The sequence below is a fragment of the Triticum dicoccoides genome, chromosome 4B (assembly GCF_002162155.2).
Source record: "Triticum dicoccoides isolate Atlit2015 ecotype Zavitan chromosome 4B, WEW_v2.0, whole genome shotgun sequence".
In the NCBI taxonomy this organism is placed as follows: domain Eukaryota; kingdom Viridiplantae; phylum Streptophyta; class Magnoliopsida; order Poales; family Poaceae; genus Triticum; species Triticum dicoccoides.
Window position 1 is genome coordinate 619,382,104 of NC_041387.1, and position 6,430 is coordinate 619,388,533.

Below are 6,430 nucleotides of genomic sequence, written 5' to 3' on the forward strand. Positions count from 1 at the left end.
GATATTTCAAAACAAGTTACATGAAAAAATTGCACATGAGTCCATACTTTTTGTTATATTTGTGAAATACGTACATATTTGTACGTAAAAAAGTGCATACTCAAAAAATGGTACATACTACCAAAAAATTTATATATATACTATCTAATCATTATTATAGACTACATACTACACGTACATACTCTCGGTTTTGACAGATACTACATACAACATACAAAACGCAAGTGGTGGTAACTACTACTGCTTGTAGGAAACATTTGTCCTATATATATATATATATATATATATATATATATATATATATATATATATATATATAAGTTTGAATTCTGCAAATTAGCAGAAATAGATCAAGAGGTATTTTCTGTTATATTACCTTTCCATGGTACCGCAGATGTAGAACTCTTGCTATGGATTAGTTTGTGTGTGTGCGACATATGCTTATCAGCAGGGCCACAGCCGCAAAGCAGCACACGTGCCCTCGCTCAATTCCTGGCAGCTTTGGCGCCGGTGGCCTAGCTGCCGGATCGAAGGGACGTCGCGTTGCACCGGGATGATCGCTAGACATGGCTGGCTGCATTGGCCGTGGCAAGCGCATGTCATAGACAACGGGGCCAGACGAGAGCTCATCAGGGCGGTGGAGTCCCAAACTTGCAACACGCCCCGCCGACGTGGGCTCGCACGGGGGCTCGTGCCGATTTGACAAGCTCCGGTGGGTCCATTGTCACCAAAGTAGCTGAAGTAAGAGGGGGTAGAATTTTGTGGAGAATGGAAGTGAATTTATGTGAGAACAAGGGGCTGCCAAAACATTTATACATAGTCACAACTTAGTGCTGGCGTTCCCGACGAGGGCATGACAACACAAGGTTAAGTATCTATGGCATGTTTATAAGTCGAACGACAACAATATACTGCAACTGGTCACGACAACTGGGCCAACATAGTAGTGACGTAGGAAGTGCTAAAAACGCTAGCAACAGTGAGTTATAGGTAGTGAACCAATTTGGACGATGCCAACACTATTTGAAAAAGCAGTGATGGCGTTGATGAATAATGGCGTGCCAGATATGGAAGTTGTGGCTAGCCATTTTACCACTAGTGCATTACTTACCATAAGATTAGAATAGGATCTTTTTCATTATTTCCTTTATTTTGATTGAAACAAGAAAGTAAAGAAGCAAAAAACTCAAACTAATCTTTATTATCTAACTCTCAACTCGATTACATAGATGGATAGATCATGAAACTAGCACTCAAGAATAGATCACACTGAACTTTTATTCAACTAAATCACGAAATAACCAAGGATTGAACTAAGAACTGGTGAAAGTAATAAAAGTGATGGTTATTCGATACCCGGGCATCCCCAAGCTTTGCGAAAGCCAAGGGGAGTGCCCATACCCGTGTACTCGAGTCTCCTTCTTTTTTGATGAATGTGGTGGTGGAGTGGTATTCTTGTTCTTCAGCTTGCGTTTGAGGCTAAAGTTTTCCTCCCTCATATCATCATCCTCTTGCTCATGTTTTAATATCCTTTTGCATAATTCCTCCATGCTTTCCTACAGAAGACGGGAAGGGATAAATTGGATCTTAGATCTGTTTACTCTGTTTGGAAGACTTGACTTCTTGAGTTCCACGTGCATATCTCTAGGTTGAGGTAGAGGGACATCGTCTTCATCTGAGATCGTATCCTCTGCTTCCTTCAAGTTGGCATCTTGCTCCTCCCCCGTTTTCCACCCATAGGGGTCTATATCCCCATAGATCCTTGGGTTTGCAACATAGTGCGAGACGAAACTCTCCCCATCTGAATCTTGAGACGACATATTTTCAGATCTGTCAGAAAAACAACACGAAACAAGAATAGAGGGTACTTCCGCAATGAGGTAGTCAAATCATCCAGGGGTACATATAAAGAATTTTTATCTTTGTAAACAAGTAACCTACAAGAAAACAGAGTCAGGAAGGTGCTCAAGGGGCCCACTTGCCCTGGTGCCTAGTAGGCACCTGAGTTGCCTTCCCAAGTGTTTCTTATTTTTTTTTAATTTTTTCTAATATTCCAAAGCTGACATAATATATTTTTGGAATTTTTGGAGTCCGTTTACTTAATGTATCATGTACCTCTTCCTTTTCAGGGTTCTGGAGTGTTCTAGAAGGTTTCTTTTATGTGTTCCTCCGGTGTCATGGTTTGGATAATGTTAGTTTCAACATTAATAGGTGTACCTGAAGTATAGTGCTTAATCATTTGTCCATTTACCACCTTCGGATTAGTGCCTTCGGCATTATTGGTCTTAATAGCCCCAGAGCGGTAAACTTCTTCGACTATATATGGTCCTTCCCATTTGGAAAGAAGTTTTCCTACAAAAAATCTAAAACGAGAATGGTATAACAGAACATGCTCACCTACTTTGAATTCCCATCTTTGGATTCTATTATCATGCCATCCTTTAACTTTCTCTTTAAACAATTTGTCATTTTCACAGGCTTGGGTTCTCCATTCATCTAAAGAGCCAATATCAAACAACCTCTTTTCATCATCAAGTTTGAAATCATAATTGAGTTCTTTAATTTCCCAATATGCTTTATGTTCTAACTCAAGAGGCAAATGACAAGCTTTTCCATAAACCATTTTGTATGGAGACATACCTATAGGATTCTTATAAGCTGTTATATAGTCCCAATGTGAATCATCAAGATTCTTAGACCAATTCTTTTGGGACCTACTGAAAGTTTTTTGTAATATCCATTTTATTTCTATAGTGCCCATCTCAACTTGACCACTAGATTGAGGATGATAGGGTGATGCAATACTATGGTTGACATCATATATAGCAAGCAGTTTATAGAAAGCACCATGAATACAATGTGGACCACCATCATTCATTAAATATTTAGGGACTCCAAACCTCGAGAAGATAATTTCTTTAAGCATTTTAATGGAGGTGTTATGATCAACACTACTAGTTGGAATAGCTTCTACCCACTTAGTTAGATAATGTATAGCAACCAAAATATATGTATACCCATTAGAGAAAGGAAAAGGTCCCATATAGTCAAAGCCCCAAACATCAAATGGTTCAATAACAACTGAATAATTCATAGGCATTTCCTGATGTCTACTAATATTTCCAATACTTTGACATTCAACACAAGATAAGACAAACTTACGAGCATCCTTGAAAAGAGTAGGCCAATAGAAGCCAGATTGTAATACCTTATGTGCGGTTCTATCTCCCGCATGATGTCCTTCGTAGGCTTCAGAGTGACATTTCCGTAGGATTTGTTCCTGTTCATGCTCAGGTATACAAAATGTCTAATAATACCATCTACTCCTTCTTTATAAAGATGTGGCTCATCCCAAAAGTATTGCCTTAAGTCAAATAAGATTTTTTCTTTTCTTGGTATGTGAAACTAGGTGGTATAAATTTAGCAACAATATAATTAGCATAATCAGCATACCAAGGAGTATTATGAGAAGCATTTATGACAGCTAGTTGTTCATCTAGAAAGCTATCATCAATGGGGAGTGGGTCATCAAGAATATTTTCTAACCTAGACAAGTTATCAGCTACGTGGTTCTCAGCTTCTTTCCTATTAGTAATTTGCAAATCAAATTCTTGTAGCAAAAGAACCCACCTAATGAGTCTAGGTTTAACATCTTTCTTTTCCATCAGGTATTTAATAGTAGCAGGATCTGTATGAACAATTACTTTAGAATCAATAATGTAGGATCTAAATTTATCACAAGCAAACACAACTGTTAAAAATTCTTTCTCAGTAGTGGCATAATTTCTTTGGGCACTGTCTAGAGTTTTACTAGCATAATGTATATCATTTAATTCCTTATCAACTCTTTTCCTAGAATGGCACCAACAACATAATCGCTAGCATCACACGTAATTTCAAGAGGTAAGTTCCACTTAGGTGGTTGAACAATAGGTGCAATCGAATTACTTCAGATCTTTCTAGAGGTATTTGGGGCAATGCGTCTTTGATTACAGAAGTTAAGGCTTTCTTAAGTGTTTTGAAGGCTTCTACACAATCATCATCAAAAACAAATGGAACATCCTTTTGCAAGAGATTAGTAAGAGGCCTAGAAATTTTAGAGAAGTCTTTAATAAACCTCCTATAGAAACCATCATGGCCAAGGAAACTACGAATACCTTTAGTGTCTTTAGGACATGATATTTTCTCAATTACTTCAACTTTAGCTTTAGCCACCTCAATACCTTGCTCAGAAACTTTATGCCCCAAAACAATACCCTCGTTCATCATAAAGTGGCACTTCTCCCAATTCAAGACAAGATTAGTTCCTTCACATCTCTGCAAAACTCGATCAAGGTTGGTTAAGCAATCATCAAAAGAAGTTCTATAAACGGAGAAATCATCCATGAAAACCTCAACAATCTTTTCACAAAAGTCAAAGAATGTAGTAGTCATACATCTTTGAAAAGTAGCCGGTTCATTACATAAACTAAAAGGCATTCATCTATAAGCCAAAGGGAGAAGTAAAGGTGGTTTCCTCATGATCATGTTGTGATACATGTATTTGAGAGAAACCAGAATATCCATCAAAATAGCAAAAGTGTGTGCACTTTGACAATCTTTCTAACATTTGATCATTGAAGGGCAAAGGGTAATGATCTTTCTAGTGGCTTTGTTTAATTTTCTAAAATCAATTAACATTCTGTAGCTAGTCACTATTCTTTGTGGAGTGAGTTCATTTTTATCATTAGGAAAAATAGTAATACCTCCTTTCTTAGGGACATAATGAACATGACTTACCCATCTACTATCAGCTATGTGATAGATTACACCTGCTTCCAGAAGCTTTATACCCGACTCTTTACCTTCGTCGAGTTCCCAATCTTCATAGTAGCATTTAATTATTTCCAAAAGATTCCAGCTGAATTCAATAGTATTCTTCATAAAAGAACCAGTACAAGAAGTATCGAGCATGGATTAATCATTATGAGAAAGCCGAGAATAAAGATTCTGCATAATAATTTCTCTTGAGGGCTCATGATTCGGGCATGAATATAACATTGATTTAAGCCTCCCCCATTGAGCGATACTTTCTCTCCTTCACGAGGCCAAAAATTATAGATACAATTACGATCTCGATGAACTAGATGCATAGGATAAACATTTGGTTAAATTCCAATTTCAATCGATTCCAGTTCCAAGCTCCAATATCATCACATAGCCTATACCATGTCAATGCTTTTCCATCCAAAGATAATGGGAAAATCTTGTTCTTAAATTCATCTCCGGGTAAACCTGCAAGCTTGAACAATCCACAAATTTCGTCCACATATATCAAATGCACATCAGGATGTTTTGTTCCATCTCCTTCATAAGGATTAGCTAGCAGTTTCTCTATCATACCCGAAGGAATCTCATAACCAATATTTTTAGTAGGTGTCGTAGGTTGAGTAGCAACTCCTTGTACTTCCGGTCGAGGTGAAGATACCCTAAACAAAGCCCTCAAATGATTGTTTTCCATAGTATCAAGTAAAAGTAAATTTCATCATGTAATATAAGTTTTTCCATACCAATTTCCACTTACAAGAGCGCTTCACTCCCCGAAAACAGCGCCAGAAAAGAGTCTTGATGACACACAAGTAAAGGGTATGAATTGTAGTCCTTTTGATAAGTAAGAGTGTCGAACCAAACGAGGAGCAGAAGAAATGATAAGCGATTTTCACCAAGGTAATTTCTGCAAGCACTGAAATTGTCGGTAACGGGTAGTTTAATAGCATGATAATTTGTAATAAGTAACAAGTAGCAATAGTAAAATAGGTGCAGAAAGGTAGCCCAATCTTTTTTGTATCAAAGGATGGGCCAAAACAATCTCTTATAGTAAGCAAAGCATTCTTGAGGACACCCGGGAATTTCATCATGTTGGTTTGATTTCCGTTCTCTACTTTGATACTATGATATGTTGGTGGACCGATGCATGGGTGTTGTTCTTACTTGAACAAGCCTCCCACTTATGATTAAACCCTCTCGCAAGCATCCGCAACTACGAAAGAAGAATTAAGATAGAATCTAACCATAGCATTAAACATATGGATCCAAATCAGCCCCTTACGAAATAGCGCATAAACTAGGGTTTAAGTTTCTGTCACTCTAGCAACCCATCATCTAATAACTACACCACAATGCATTCCCTTAGGCCCAAAGATGGTGAAGTGTCATGTAGTCGACGTTCATATGACACCACTAAGGGAATTAAAACATACATACCATCAAAATATTGAATGAATATCAAATTCACATGATTACTTAGAGACTTCTCTCATGTCCTCAAGAACAAAAGTGACTACTCACAAAACATATTCATACTCAAGATCAGTGGGGTATTAAATATCATGATAGATCTGAACATATAATCTTCCACCAAATAACCAACACTACTAGTCACCCACAGGTA